Here is a 16,323-nt window from a genome sequence, read left to right as displayed (position 1 = left end):
TACACAAAATACAATACACCTAAATAATATATGACCTGATACATCTGAGATCCACATTAGAGAGTACATTGTGTGGAAATTTGATTTAATGCTAAGGAAAATCTATTTTGCTTTTGTCTCACCTTACATGGCCAAATGCACACCAGATGTGGTCATTCATATAAAAGGTTGGTAACTGCAAACTGAAGCACAGAGAACCAGACAAATACTATAATGGTCACTTATGCAGCATGTTCACATAAAGAAAATTGAATCAAGCTCATGAGGCTGTGCATTCTTTATTAACCCCTTAGAACAAGGTCACACAGACTGCTCTTTTAATGGCATGAGTACTATCTGAGAAGGCTGAAAGAGATCACATAAAAAAAAAAGCAAGGCAAACCTGAAGTCCTCCTGCTGAAACGCTGTTAGGAAATTGTATTGCGAAGTTCACAAACAGTGATGATAACAAACAAACAAAAGACGACTCAGCAACCCCCTTAAATATTAAAAGGTTTATTTTATTGTTAAGAATAAATTGTTTGGGACTTCTAAAGAACACAAACACACAAGATCACAGAAGTTGGTTTTATATCTGATAACTAATTCAGTGAGAAGAGTTAGCCTATAGAATCCCTTTCTACCTTGCTGTGCCAAGCCACAGTGTCCTAGAGAGCAGCCTCAAAGGACTGAGCGTTCCTCCTCTGTGGACCAATAATTTTAAGTTTCCCACTCCATTACTGAGCAGCTAATCAGGAGGAAATGTCTCTCTTTCATTGCATGGATCAATGTCTTTTGGGTTTGAGGCTTATTTAGTTCCTATTGTGTATCATTTTAAACAGCTTCCAGGTGCAAGTGTTCCAATGCAATCCATAAAGTTTTTAATTTAGAACATTATAATATGGTACTTTTTAGAGGTTCTGATTAAAGATTGCAGGTTAAAATTAAAAACAAAGCTCTTAAACTTTCTGCCTTAGCTATATATGAGCTCACCATGACATGGTTTTCTATATACCAAAGGAAGTCACATTGGCTCTTTACTCTGCTGATTTACTTGAGCTCTGTAACAATCACTTTTTCTCCCCAGTACCATCGTTGATATTTTTCAAGCATTTTCATACATTTCCAGCTATAAAACTAACTGGTTCAATTCTAAGGTATTACCACTCAATAACTTATGTTTCCCTTCTTGTTTTGACATATTTTCTCTCTGTTGGAATTCCAAAGCAATCAACTACCTGGGGACATATACTTCTCCAGAGATCTCTCCTCTACTATATCAATTAACACAAAAGCAATTTTGGACCCCCTCCAATACATTACCACCATCTGGTCTCCCTTAAATCTCACATTGTGGGGCAGGCTTGAATCTGTCATAATGATGCTAATTTTCTAAATTATTTACAAATTAAGCATGCTCCCACTCTGTTTCCCTCATTCATTTTGTAAAGAAATCTCATAGCTAGCTAATAAATTCATCAGGAATCAGAATATCCTAGTCTGCTCTTAAAGTCCAATTTCTCAGACTCATGCAGGGATCAGTATACTGGCACAGTGTTGTTGTTCCACACATGTCAATGACAATATGAGAGGGATGTGGTCAATTCAACTTTATTAACTTAACAGAACTAGGAATTATCTGGCAATAGCTCATCGTACAGTGCAGATCACCACTCCTCACTCACTTGTTTCCACCAGTCCATACCCCTCCAACTTGGTTCAAGCCCACTCCCCTAACGTGAGAATTAAGGGGGACGGTAAAAAGGGGTTGTCTCCTTGCTGTACTAGATGTTAGGAGTCCTGATCCTTGTTCCTTGGCTTATTTAGGGGATACCTTTCCCTAAACCCACTTCCAATACCAGTTAATCAGAAAACTGGACCCCCTCTGGAATGAGTATCGGCAATGAACACTTGCCACCTGCTAATGCAACAATTTGAATCTTACCTCCTGACATAACCAACTGGTCCTAGAGTTGTTGTGGGAAAGGCTCAAAAAACCCACTCAGCCTTGGCTAATCTGGTGGTGAGGGAAAAATTCCTTCCCAATCCTAAAAAATGGTGACTAGCATGTTGCCCACATCAGATGACACAACCTGGTCCTTCTCAGCTTCCTTGAGTGGGAGGATAGAACCTGCTGGTCCAGGAAAGAAAGAGAGCTCCTTTAAGCAGGACAGTCCATATATATGACTTTCTGTTGGTGTACCGGGGGACAATGGCCTACCTGAGCCCTTCTGCCAGACCCTAGCTCAAGTGATGTCCTCCCCTCATCACCCTTTTGAAACCAAAGGAGGGGGAAAACTCTTAAAGGAGCTGCGACTCCTTTCCTTCTCCTTAACCAGACCTTGATGTTGCCAGTGGTTCTAACATCTTACTGACTGACTCAGTACCATTCCCGGATGGATCAAGAACACCACATTTCTCAGCTTTTCCTCCTTTTACTCCCTCCCATCAATGTATCAGAATTCAGGAACTGCTTTGTAATTACCCACTCCTCAAAGCTAGTGAATCATCTGGAATCAGGACAGACCATCTGACAAAGGTTTTAATAAAGTTCCAGAAACAAATAATAATTATGTCTCAGGGATCACTGGTCACAATTGTGGTTTTAAAATACTGAGGAAGGGATTCTCTCCATCACAACTCTGGTCCTTGTATGTAGAAATAAAACCCCGCCAGCCAGTCAGCCAGGCAAGAATTACCCCAGTACAGGCAAGAATAGGCCTCCTTGCAAACCCTGACAAAGAGGTTGTGCCAGGGGCAGGAGGGGAATACAGTCTGCTATAGGAATTCTGGGCAGCCCTGGGTGGCTGAGTGCTGATAGGGAGCCCAGGCTAGACGGCTGTAATTTACAATCCCAGGGGGCGGCTCTACGTTATGCCAGAGAACATCTGCCCCTGGATCAGGGTAGTGCAAAGGCCACTTTTGCACCTCTTCTCCTAAGATGGATTGTGCACTTGGAGAACATTGCTTTAAAATTAGGATCACAAAGCGATAGCCATTTAAAAAACATTTACTAGCAGTTATCACAGAGATATGAGCTACCATTGATATTTTACTATTTTGTTTGGTAACTGGTGGTAGATGCTGACCACTGGAGGAGTTACCCATGAAAGAATATGATATTGGTACTAAAATGAGCACTAATCTATGTCCTTATGTATCATATAGCTCAGAAAGGCCTGAACACCAGCTGCAATAGAACAAATTCAGATATGAACACATACCTCCAGAAAACTAGCATAGGGCCCATATTGTCCAAGACCCCACTTTCCATGCTTCAAAGAAACATGGAATCAAAAATATTTTAAAACATTCCGAAAATATAGCAGATCATGATAATACATTTCTTTGCCTGGCTAAGGTAATAAGAAGGCTGAGAAGTTTCGTGTTTAGAGCAAAGAGTTGGGGGCAATAGGATTCATGGTTCTAATCCTCATTGAGCCAACCTCAGACAAGTCATTCAGCTTCCTTGTGTTTCAGTCAATCAAGCTTAAAAACTGAGTAAAAAGAAGCACCTCACTGAAATCCAGATGCTGCATCTATGCCAAGCTATCTCTTGGGTAAACAAACTACAAAAATACATGGAAGAAGCAGCCTATATAAAGGAAGGGAAATAAAGAGTCTTAATGGTTTGAGGGAGGTTGAACAGAGGCCAAATACACTGTAGTGCTGACAAGGAACATTTCAGAACTGAATCTAAGACATTAGATTAACTAGGTTCATTTGCTATTTAGATTTCTTACTTTAATACCATTTTGTCCTACATTACACATTATTTTATCCTATTTAAACAATAATTTAATAATTAACAAAGAGGATTTAGGACCCTTTTGGTCTTCTGCAGGGGAAAACATTCTAAAGTGCTTTAGTAACTTAGTATATCATCACATTTAAAATAGAGAGGTTTCTTCTCACATAAAATTAACCTACAAATTACAGTTGTTCAATGAATTCTACCCTCCAACACCAAACATTTTGCTAGATGGATGAATATGAAAATAGCATCAACAGCTTTAGGGTCTGATACACAAATAAGAGATAATGAAAACTAGAATTCAATTCATGGACTCCATTTGTTTCCTCTGCAGCTTAATATAGTCTCCTATTGTTAAAGACTCTGTAAGTAATCATAGATTTCTTATTTAGTCCATTCTGAATAAAAAGTGAGGTACTCTGTGGATTAAAATGCTAAAAATTAAAGTAGATAAAATATACATGTATGTTTGGGCATTCTTTCCACCAGAATGTAAAAATGATAGATGTACTAAACATTTCAGAAATCATTATTCTATTTACAGCATGCATACAGGGTTGTCTTCTAGCCACTGAGTTTTGTTGGTTTATAGCACATTCCCAATTTAAATGTAAAGCGTTGGTTGCATTTATTACACATCTATGAATATTTATGTATACATACTGATACTGTAGTGCTTAAAAATAAAATTAAAAATCATGTAATTCAACTGTACACACATAAAAAGAGCAATGATAATCATCACCAAACCCTTTAACAGTGACTTGCTTTCCAGACACACTTAAACATATGGTATATATAAAACATTGGATAGTAGGCAATGTATTCATTCTAAAATATATACTTTTGTTCAGTCAGAAATTACTGGGCTTAATACAACAGTTATTGAGTGAAATGCTATGGCCTATATTATATAAGAGGTCAGACTAGACAATAAATGGCCCCGCTTGCCTATAAATCCATGTATCTATGAATTAGCCTCATGCACATGTGATTTGGTTATATAATGAACTCATATAGAAAGGTATTTTTCTGTACTCTGGCATGTATTCTTTAGCTAATATTCAAAGAAATGGTAGTGACTCAGATGCAACCTCAAGCAAGAGCACATTATTTAGTGCCTATACAGAGATGAGATTGATTCATTACAAACAGATGCAAACAAGAAAAGCAGTAAACTTTGTCTATCCCCTTGAATCAAAGAAGACAGTTTTTTCTTTTTTTTTTTTTAAAAGGTTTGGGTGACGCTCATACATTTTGCAAGCCCATTGGAATATCATGCATCCAGCAGGGCTTCAGGGATTTCTCACTGTTTCTCCTGGCTCCTGGGGAAGCTGCAGTAGCAGACAAGTTATAGGATCCAAGCTCTCTCCTTCCTGCTGAAGTCAGTGTGGAACAGCTGGTAAAAGGAGGCAATGCCTGCTTCAGCACCCTGCTAGTAAGAGATGAGAAGGGGACAGAAGACAGGAAACATATTGGGGGGCAGAAAGGGACAGAAAAGTAATCTCTTCTTGTGTGGTTCTCTCCTTGTGGTCTTCTCAGGGCATTGTATGCCTGTTCCTCCTATTTGTTGTTTAGATAGTTAGGTGCTCACTAACGGGGCTACTGCTCTCCAGTTCATCAAAGACAGAAAAGCATAAGAAGCAACCTAACCCCAAGATAGGCTGACAGACACTGGAAGAAAGTAGTAGTAGTGTCCAGCAGGGCTTAAGATGTGGCTGCTGGGAATCCTGTCACAAAATGGAGTTAAAATAAATTGTCCTTAACCTACAAAAGAAAACTGGTTTGGGTCTGAAGCCATTAATGGGAAAGCAGCCACACAATAGGCCACTCTTGGCTCTGCCACTTGGTCTATCAACTAACAGCAAAGAGGGACTGTTTCTCCCTCTCCTGGACAGGGCTACAAGGAGTTGGGCACTGCTTGATGCCTAACCTAAAACCATGAAGCGGGTACTGACAATTGCTTCCCTAAAAAAGGAAGATGTGAGGAGCAACCATTCAATGCTTACAAAAGACCACAGAAGCAAAATCACCCCTGGAGGCAGTTAAGAGGGGATCAAGACACAGCCCCACCTTAAAGAGATCACAATAGTCCACAAGGAATTCCCTGTCATTTGGGAGGAGGAGGCGGCTAGCGAGAAATTTGTGCAGATAGTCTCAGTCCAGTTCTGTTGAAATTTTGAGTACCTGGCCTAATCATATCACTCAACTTACCAAGGCCAAATCTGGACACAGTGCGGGACAAAAACCCAAACTGAAGGACACAAAAAATCATTCATGCAGGAAACTTACAATGCTAAAGCATTCTTTCCATCAGTGTTAATAACTCTTTCTATAATTTCTGTTCTCTGACTCCATGATTACATAGCTGTAATATTTTTAAACAATAAAAATGAGGGAACCCCTTGTTTGTGTGGAACATAGGTAATGTTGGGACTAAAATGAGTGATATCCCTTCAAAATGATGAGCATTAGAGATATACGGGCCTGACATACATGGTCCCACTAGATCCTTAAACCCACTCTCAATGAAGATGGGTTCAAAGACCTCATCAAACTTTTGCACAGTCCTACTTTCTGGAAGAGATTCTGGTGTCTCAAGATGATTTCTGCTGGTGGCACAAAACATGATTTGATTAGAAGCAGGTCTCCATAAAAAAAAACAAAAAACAAAAATTGTGAAATGTGAACCAAAATAGCAAGCAATTTGACTAACATATTATTTGGCAAGTGATGCAACATAAAAAAAGGACACCTTTTCCTGATTCCTTTCTGAATGTAAAGTCAGTAGCAAGAAAGAACATCAGACTTGCTGATGAGCATTAGGAGATGTGCCAATGCCTGGTGTGGATAACATTTGCAGACATCTGGAAAAACCTCCACTATAAATGGGTGAAGCTGAAAGAGTTAACAAAATGGAGAGAGTGGTAACTTTTTTATTTCTAAACCATGTCTTTTCAGACATGTCACATTCACTTGTTCTCATCAAGGATTAACTGCATGACAAGTTTGAACTTTTAACACCAAACCGTTTTTGAGTTATGGGAGAGCAAAAAAAGGTCACAACACTCTACAAAACTGAAACATGTAAATTTTTCACAGCACCATAATTTAAAAATGACTTCACTTGTTTTCTTCAGACTTTCCAGAATAATTCATAATTGGGCTGAGACTAACGAATGTGAAATTCTAGCACGAAAGAATTTTTTTTCCTTCTTGGAAATTAGAAGGGGTGAAAAATAGGGTTGTGAATACAGGGATTCATTGATTCTGGCATTTCCACCCATAATACAATGTAACTCAGTGTTTTATTTGCATTCAGCTGTGACAAGGGACAGTATTTATGAATAAGATTGATTCTCTTAAAAATAGAAGAGGGTAGCTACTCTACTTCTCCAGTGATACTAATAATCTATCCTTTGTCCAGAAAAATAGACATATCAATTTAAAATTCCTACTGAAAGTGTTGATAATTATTTTGCCAAATCAATGACATACTGTACCAGATCTAGGGATAAAAAAGGTGGATGATGGCATGTTATTTTGCTCTGTCAGCATCTGAACTGAAAATGGAATAAGATTATTGTAAAGAGAATACCTATTGCAAATTAGCTAAATTTGTTATATATTCAGTTCAGGTAAAAGGGTGCAAGATTGTTGAAAAGTTGTATCTTTAGGCCCTATTCTGAAAGGTGCAGAAAACCGCAACTTCATTGGAAGTTGCAGGCTTCTGCCTCTCTTAGAATCAGGGCCTTTTTTATTAAGTTTATACTCTTTTTGTTGTGTTTGTTTACCAGATTCAGAAACTAAAGGTATTTCTCTATGTACAATACACAGAGATAAATTAAAAATCAAGAATTTGCTTCCCTTTGAAATTTTTCCTTTAAGAATCAATTAATTTGGTACTTCTAGGAGGGATAAATGAAACACTGGGCAAATATTTCTAAAAAGAAACCAAATTAACTTTGTTTGAGAGAGGATTAATCAGAAACTGGATTTCAAACATGCCAAAGTCGAGAGGTGTTTTGATTTGATTCACTGTAGAGAAACAGCTATTCCTCCCCTTCCTCCTCCACATTTATCTTTTTTTCTGGGCTTCAGCACTTATAGCTGAGATTAAAAGTGCAACTATCAAAATATCATGAGAAAATTGTTCTCCAACTAGAGACAGGCAGCACCTGGAAACTCAAGAAATCTTGTTGTCATGAAATTTCAAGCCATGTTTTGCAGAGACAAGTATTCAACATTTGGGATTTGCCCGTTAGGTTAGTCAATCACTAGATCCTCACTAGATAGATGTGGTGTTAGATTTTTGAGAGTTAGTTTGTTTGTTTTGTTTTAAATACAAAAAGGAACAGCAGCCTCATATTAGGCTTTCTCTAGAAGCAAACAAAGGTGAGAACAAAATATGGAGCAGCTGAGATCTAGATAGTCATCACTGATCGTTTTTCCAAAGCGCTAACACTTACCCTAACAATATTACTATAGCTTTAGGCACGTATGAATGTAAAAAGGGTGATTAAATATCAACTTTCCACCACCCTTCACATTTTAACAAAAAATAAAATAAAATAAACACCAAATAAATGTAAATTGGAAAGATCATGAATTATTAATGCCCTAATAGAGTGGAGAGTACGCTAACCGAATTTGTGCATGATAAGTATGTGGGAGGGATTCATATTCTTTGGAAGATAGGATTAAAATACACTAAATTCTTGATAAAATGTAAATTATCTCGAATGTATGTGACCACGGAGATTAAACTTTCCATCATATTAACATTTCCATTGGAAATCAACTAACTATATTTTAATGATATTTTATCTGATACACATGACCACATTTCTCCTGATTTTTAAGGGGAAAGATTTACTTTTCCAGACCTGCGTTACTTTAGTCTGAATTCCCTACTGTATATTTCATGCTAAGAATGACATTTTATCTTCTTCTATTCAACATTTAAAGGGGCTTTTCATTTTCCAGTTAGTCTATTTCTCTATGCAGTAAGTTTTTCCATTTCTTTTCATATTTATTCTTGTGCACCACATTCCTGTGGTGGATATTTGTTATTGCAGACATAAGTCTGTATGCACAAATTTGGAATTTTCAGTAGGTATCACTGGACAACATTATTATGCACTGGACTAATATCTGAAATACTCTATAGACAATTAGGACTACTCTGAATTATGGCAGCTGCAGCAATCCCCTAAACACAGCTTTGCTGACCCCCCATGCCACAGAGATGAGGGAGCAGGGGTCCAGCAGTGCAAAGAGACCTTAGCAGAGGGGTATGTGCATGCGTGTGTGCATACACACAGACTTTAAAGTATTTTCATCATTCTAATATCCCTAGTTTAGGGACATCATCTCTCTGGTCTCCACTAAAAGGGATGATACTCAGACATGACTTATTTTATTTCCCTAAGAATTTTTTCTTATTTATATTGCCCCTGACAGATAACATTCCTGCTTCCCTTTCTCCTACTGCTGTGCTTTATTTTAGCATCAAGTACAATGCAGCATGCACAATTATAGCATAAATGATGGATTAAAAAAAATCACTGGCTTCCTTTGTCCCACTGCCCTCTGTCCTCACTTTCGTGTTAAGCATCATGTAGCAAGCATGTGAAAGAGAATTCCATGTGAGGAACATAACAAGAGGGCATTACCAGCGACAGTTATGTCAAAATAACAGTACTGTCATGCAAGCAAACCTATTTCCTGAACTTTTTCAAACCTGGATATACAATTAGAGCAAATTCATGTAAATTTGGTCCCTAGAAAATCTATTCTCCAGGCCTCAACAGATGCCACTCTTCCCTCCCCCTCCTACAATATTCAATAATCACTGCAAGACATTCAGAGATGGGACTGGAACCCAGGTTTTCTAATGCACAATCCAGTGCTCCCACTACAGGACTATGTTGAAGCAGCTCTAATTCCACATCATGTGGCACTAGAATGTACACTGTGAAGCTTGTTAGCTTTTTAATATTTCTCTGGTTTGGGGGTGCCTTTGCTAGGGAACCTTTCTACCCCCCGTGACATTGTCGGAACCATCTCTGAAAGAGAGGTATAAATGTCAAGAATGTCAACCTCACAACAGTCTAGACCTATACATAGAATGCTTCCGCCGACGTGCACAGGCAGAAATTGTGGAAAAACAACATCGCTTGCCTCATAACCTAAGTTGTGCAGAACGCAATGCCATCCACAGCCTCAGAAATCACCCTGACATTATCATCAAAGAGGCTGATAAAGGAGGTGCTGTTGTCATCATGAACAGGTCTGACTACCAGAAGGAGGCTGCCAGACAACTCTCCAATACCAAATTCTACAGGCCACTTTCCTCAGATCCCAATGAGGAATACACTAAGAAACTGCACCATATACTCAGGACACTCCCTACACTAACACAGGAACAAATCAACATACCCTTAGAGCCTCGACCGGGGTTATTCTATCTACTACCCAAGATCCACAAACCTGGAAATCCTGGACGCCCCATCATCTCGGGCATTGGCACTCTCACTGAAGGACTGTCTGGATATGTGGACTCCCTACTCAGACCTACGCCACCAGCACTCCCAGCTATCTCCATGACACCACTGATTTCCTGAGAAAACTACAATGCATTGGTGACCTCCCAGAAAACACCATCCTAGCCACCATGGATGTAGAGGCTCTCTACACAAACATCCCACACACAGATGGAATACAAGCTGTCAGGAACAGTATCCCTGATGATGACACAGCACAACTTGTTGCTGAGCTCTGTGACTTTATCCTCACGCACAATTATTTCAAATTTGGTGACAATATATACCTCCAGACCAGTGGCACCGCTATGGGCACCCGCATGGCCTCTCAATATGCCAACATTTTTATGGCTGACCTGGAACAACGCTTCCTCAGCTCTCGTCCACTCACGCCCCTTCTCTACCTATGCTACATTGATGACATCTTCATCATCTGGACCCATGGGAAGGAGACCCTGGAAGAATTCCACCATGATTTCAACAGCTTCCATCCCACCATCAACCTCAGCCTGGACCAATCTACACGGGAGGTCCACTTCCTAGACACCACAGTACAAATAAGCGATGGCCACGTTAACACCACCCTATACCGAAAACCCACCGACCGCTACGCCTACTTTCATGCCTCCAGCTTCCACCCCGGACACACCACACGATCCATCGTCTACAGCCAAGCGCTGAGGTACAACCACATCTGCTCCAACCCCTCAGACAGAGACCAACACCTACAAGATCTTCACCAAGCATTCTCAAAACTACGATACCCACACAAGGAAATAAAGAAACAAATCAACAGAGCCAGACGTGTACCCAGAAGCCTCCTGCTACAAGACAGGCCCAAAAAAGAAACCAACAGAACTCCACTGGCCATCACCTACAGTCCTCAGCTTAAACCTCTCCAATGCATCATCAGTGATCTACAACCCCATCTTGGACAATGATCCCTCACTTTCACAGACCTTGGGAGGCAGGCCAGTCCTCGCCCACAGACAACCCGCCAACCTTAAGCATATTCTCACCAGCAACCACACACTGCACCATAACAACTCTAACTCAGGAACCAACCCATGCAACAAACCTCGATGCCAACTCTGCCCACATATCTACACCAGCAACACCATCACAGGACCTAACCAGATCAGCTACAACATCACCGGCTCATTCACCTGCATGTCCACCAATGTTATATATGCCATCATGTGCCAGCAATGCCCCTCTGCTATGTACATTGGCCAAACTGGACAGTCACTACGCAAGAGGATAAATGGACACAAGTCAGATATCAGGAATGGCAATATACAAAAACCTGTAGGAGAACACTTCAACCTCCTTGGCCACACAATAGCAGATGTAAAGGTAGCCATCTTACAGCAAAAAAACTTCAGGACCAGACTCCAAAGAGAAACTGCTGAGCTCCAGTTCATTTGCAAATTTGACACCATCAGATCAGGATTAAACAAAGACTGTGAATGGCTATCCAACTACAGAAGCAGTTTCTCCTCCCTTGGTGTTCACACCTCAACTGCTAGCAGAGCACCTCACCCTCCCTGATTGAACTAACCTCGTTATCTCCATACTGATTTATACCTGCCTCTGGAAATTTCCATTACTTGCATCTGAAGAAGTGAGGTTCTTACCCCCGAAAGCTTATGCTCCCAATACTTCTGTTAGTCTTAAAGGTGCCACAGGACCCTCTGTTGCTTTTTACAGATTCAGACTAACACGGCTACCCCTCTGATACTTAACCTCACAACAGGATTTTTAGTGTAAGTATGTTCATCAAATCAGAACACCGATTTAAGTTTCCATTTATGTTTCCTTCTCTATCATCGTGTCCCATAATTCCAGCATAAAAACATAGCCAGCAGCACTGGCACAGTTCCATCTCACATGTACTCTCTGCTGAATTGGGAGTTTTATGTAAGAGGACAGTTCTCTGCCTGTTTCACAAGGGCTATTTTCAACCTGAATCTTGTTTTAGTTCTTTAATGATGTTAATTCGATCAGCTTGTTGAGACTCTCAACATACTGACTGTTTATATTGTAACACGGGATCTTATAAACATAAAATAAAAATAACCAAAAATATTTATTTCAAATAGAAAAATATTACCACAGACATTTTATCCAAATGTAGTTTATGATTACATACCCAACAAAAATACTATATAATGCCACCCCATCATCATATATGAAATGACTATAACGTAAAGTTAATATCCAAACTTTAAAGGGCAATTTCCATTTACTCAAATTCTTAGAACACTCTGTCAACATTTAGGACGTCAGTCAAATCCTGCTCAATATCTAAGGGCTTGTCTATACTTACGCGCTGGTTCGGCGGCAGGCAATCGAACTTCTGGGTTCGATTTATCGCGTCTTGTCTGGACGCGATAAATCGAACCCAGAAGTGCTCGCCGTCGACTCCGGTAATCCTGCTCGGCGAGAGGAGTACGCGGAGTCGACGGGGGAGCCTGCCTGCCGCGTCTGGACCGCGGTAAGTTCAAACTAAGGTACGTCGACTTCAGCTACGTTATTCACGTAGCTGAAGTTGCGTATCTTAGTTCGAATTGGGGGGTTAGTGTAGACCAGGCCTAAGTCAGTACAGCGGGTGGAGGGGGTGTGTGCATGCTAAAAAAATGTACCTACCTGTAACTGTTGTTCTTCGAAATGTGATGCAGATGTGTACTCCACTTAGGTGTGCATGCACCTAGTGCACCAGAGCCAGAGAACTTTGCCTAGCAACACCTGAAGGGGCGGCCTCCTCCGCCCGGGTCAACTGGGTCAAGAGCTCTGGCCTGGTGGTCGGGGATTGGTGGCAGGTGAGCTCCCTCCCACCCGCGCTTCAGGCCATCCGGTGAAGCGCGGGTCCGCTGCTCTATCTCGGCATTTACCTCTCTGCCGCGCATCCGTCTCTGCAGGAGAACTGACACGGTTTACAGGGCAGGGTGACGTAGTGGCTCCGGAAATGGACAGGTCTACTCCAGTGCCTCTCCCTTCGAGGGAGGGCACTGGTACTCAATCAACTAGTCCTGTCCATCTTCTGGTACCGGCTCAACACCCTGGTCCCGGCCCCGGGCTTCCTGGCCGACCTCTGGACGGCGATTCTGGAGTTCTTTTGGCCAGCACTGCACTGGGTCTCTGCAGGGGTCCTCCACCTGCCCCTGGAGGAGGGAGAGCAGGGCCTGAAGTGCCTACGCACTCAGGTCCATGTCTTCTGCCTCCAGGCCCTGCAGAGGCTCCTTTATGGTGCAGGTAGTCCGGTGTGGAGAGTACTGGCACATGCCTTCCTGCACTGCTTCCAACAGCTCCTTTATCTCGATCCGAGAGGTCTTCCACGAGACCTCTCCGGGCTGCCGGTCTTCTACCAGGACCTCCTCCGGACCTGGAAACTGTTCTCAGTGACCAGGTCCATGGTGGCCACTGAGGGGGCTGATCTCCTTGCAGAGCCCCTGCTGCACAATCCCCAGATCCGTGTGCAGGTGGCGGAGTCCCCCTCGGTGCGCCAGAGGTTGGTCCTGGCGGAAATCACCAGAGTCAGAGACCTCCTGGATTACGACCGGGGAGACTGGCTGGATCCCCTGACGCTCGGTCGGCGTATGGGGCTCTCCAGGCCTTGTACTCCCCAGCGCGTACTTCAGGAGGTGAGGGCCGCTTTGCCGCCCGCTGCTCGGGCCTACCTCGACCGGGTCCTGCACGAGGGCAAGCCCCGCCCACCCTCCACCTCAGGCCCTCCGGACCTTTTCATCGGGCTCCTGCCCCATGGACCCAATTGGCCCCCCCGCCCCTTCTCCGTGAGCCGGCTGCACGATCTGCAGCCGGTCCGCTTCCAAACCGCGCCAAGGAAACACCTATACATGCTCGTGCTCCACACTCTTCACTTCCTCACCCTTGTGTCCTACCCTGACACAAAGTGGCGGGACCTCTTGCCACCTCTAGAGGGTGAGAAGCCCCGGTGGGCCAGCCTATACTCCACCCTGGTCCCGAGGCCTGCCGGGGATATCAGCTGGCGGCTCCTTCACAGGGCCGTGAGCACGGGCATGTTTTTGGCACGGTTTACCCCTGTCCCAGACACCTGCCCCTTCTGCGGCATGAGGGAGACCCTGGCGCACGTTTACTTGGAGTGTTCCAGGTTGCAGCCCCTATACCGGCTCCTCACGAATCTTCTGTTATGTTTCTGGCTGCACTTTTCCCCTCACCTCCTTCTCTATGCACTCCCTACCTGTGGCCCCACAAAGTCACGGGACCTCCTGGTCAACTTCCTCCTGGCCCTGGCTAAAACAGCCATCAATAAAACCAGGGAGAGGAGGTTGGCTGATGGAGACTCCTGTGACTGTGGGGCCTGTTGCCGATCCTCTGTCCGTTCACGTATCCGGGCAGAGTTCCTCTGGGCGGCGTCCACTGGCTCCCTTGACGCCTTTGAGGAGCAGTGGGCACTGTCCGGGGTTCTCTGCTTGGTGTCCCCGTCAGGTTCCCTTCTTTTGACCCTCTGACCGCACTCTTGTCAAAAAAACAAACAAACAAAAAAAACCCACCTGCAGGGATGGTCCTCATGCCCTGCGTCCCTAGCTCCTCCCCTGACCATATACAGGCAGTGCTGCCTCAACCCCCTCGGTTCCTTTGCACCTAATGTCAGAAGTACAGACTCTTATGCAGAGGGGATGAAGTGTACGTCATGGAATACATCTCTGCATCACACCTCCAACAACAAAAGTTACAGGTAGGTAACTGTTTTTCTTCTTTGAGTAGATGCAGCCATATATTCCACTTAGATCCTTGGTAAACCCTGCCAATTTCTCTATGGCGGGCTCCCTCCTTTCACCTTGCAGGAACAGATTAATAGGTTAACATTTGGGGAACCTGGAAGTAAGCAACAGAAGGGCTACTCTGGGACCCCTGAATAGGTTCTTGAGGTAAACACCGGTACCAACATTATTGGTATGCCCCATGGCCAGAACCAGAGTTGACAGTACAGGCTGTCATTGCTCTTGGAGCAGTTAGACAGACCTGGGACATGCTGTGTGCTAGTGGGGTTATGATGCCAGTCGACAGTCTTTTTAGAAGTTGAGGAAGAGTTTTCCCAAGCACTGGAAGAGTCCTGATTTGTTTTACGAGACCTCTTCCTCACTGTAGCAGAAGAGGGGGGGGGGAAATCTCTTTTTCCTCTTGGGGGAAAATGCCTGAGCCCGAGTGCAGAGCAGCATCACTTTCTGGATCTGGAGGTGACCGCTGATCAGACAAGGCCTCATGATCTGCTCCAAAATGTGATGTTTCAGCCGCAAGTCTCTTGCCACCTGAGTCCTTTTTGAGAATGACTTGCACATGGAACACCACTTTTTAATGTGTTCTTCACCAAGACACAACAAGCATCTCATGTGGGAGTCACTGTTGGGTATGTCCTCCATCACCACATGACAGACAAGGCTGAACCACACAGGGCAGCCCATCCAATATTATACTAACACTAAGCTTAACCAGTACTACTAACTACATACAAGAAAATTGTTCTCAGTGACAACACCACACAGAACTCTGACTCTATCAATGGATGGTGAAAAGGAGATGAGGGGGTTAAGGAAGTGCCATCCTTATATGGACAGGGGAGGGGCTGCAGGGCATGAGAGCTGCCCCTGCGGGTACTGCTAGGCAAAGTTCTTTGACTCCAGTATGCTGGGTGTGCACACACCTACGTGGATACACAGCTGCATCTCAAAAAAGAAGGACCTGGGTTAACAATTTGTGAAAATAATGAATTAAATATATAAACCTTCAAAATACTTTTTACTTCAAAAAGTAAATGTGGCTGGGGAATCTCCAGACACCAATTCAGTAATCAACTTTTAATTTATTAAAGAGTTTAAAGAACCATTATGTGTTTATAAAGCACTTGGAGATCTTCAAATGAAAGTCATTATTAATCACTGGTTGCCATTAAAAAAATCAACATTCACCAACAGTTAAAGTAGTAACTGAGCGATCACTTATTTAAAATTTGAATTATCTGGGAATACTGTTTTGCGGTAAGCCTTCGTAAACAGATTTTTA

This window comes from Emys orbicularis, chromosome 5 (assembly GCF_028017835.1).
Source record: "Emys orbicularis isolate rEmyOrb1 chromosome 5, rEmyOrb1.hap1, whole genome shotgun sequence".
NCBI lineage: Eukaryota > Metazoa > Chordata > Testudines > Emydidae > Emys > Emys orbicularis.
This window is presented reverse-complemented; position numbering follows the sequence as displayed.